The sequence below is a fragment of the Anopheles gambiae genome (assembly GCF_943734735.2).
Source record: "Anopheles gambiae chromosome X unlocalized genomic scaffold, idAnoGambNW_F1_1 X_unloc_24, whole genome shotgun sequence".
In the NCBI taxonomy this organism is placed as follows: domain Eukaryota; kingdom Metazoa; phylum Arthropoda; class Insecta; order Diptera; family Culicidae; genus Anopheles; species Anopheles gambiae.
In genome coordinates this window covers 75,001-75,860 of record NW_026902631.1, presented here as the reverse complement: position 1 = coordinate 75,860, position 860 = coordinate 75,001, and positions in this window count along the sequence as shown.

The window sequence follows — 860 nt, the reverse complement described above, 5'->3', positions numbered from 1 at the left end:
CGACTTCTGCTACTGCTCACTAAGGGGTGTTCGTTTGCGATGTGTACGATAAGCAACTGTCTATCCTAACCAGCAGTTAATCAACACTTTTCACCCAAGTCATAGGAACATAGAGTACTTTTCCTAATCGGTACACAATTTTGGTGCACCTCTAACCTGGCCGGCACTTTATCGTTACGTTTTGTGCATAACCTAGGGACGTGGTGTAAGTTTCATGATTTTTATGTTTGATTCGGTTTATTATGATTGAAAACTACGCTACGTCCCAGAAATTTGAACTCGACTACTTCCTCCATGTGGCGCCAAAAGCTACTGGGCAACGCCTAGCTAATGCCCCATTTGTACTTCAATTTGCATAATCAATTTTGAAAAATACGCTAAGTCCCAGAAATCTGAACTCGAATACTTTTGCCACGTGGCGCAAAAAAGCTACTGAGAAACGCCTAGCCTTTTACCCATTTATAATTTAGTTTTCGTTATTAGTTTTGAACAATACGCAAAGTTCCAAGAATCTGAACTCGAATACTTTTTACATGTGCCGCCAAAAGCTACTGAGCAACGCCTAGGTTGATACATTTTTGGTACATGGAGTGTATGCATGCAGGATTACTGCCGTGCTGGACCGAAAAATCGAACTTGCTACTAGAACGTAAAGTAATTCCCCTAGATAGGTGCTTTTGCATACCTCTGATCGACCACCATGCAACACGCGTAGCGACACGCGTAGCTAGGCTTGCCCAACCAAATTTCCTACTATAGCACCAAATTGCACACTTTCAGGGGTATAATTTGGTACCGTGTACCGTGCATGGTACAAGTATCAGCAGCTCGTGCAATTTATTTTGCATCGTGTTGCGGTT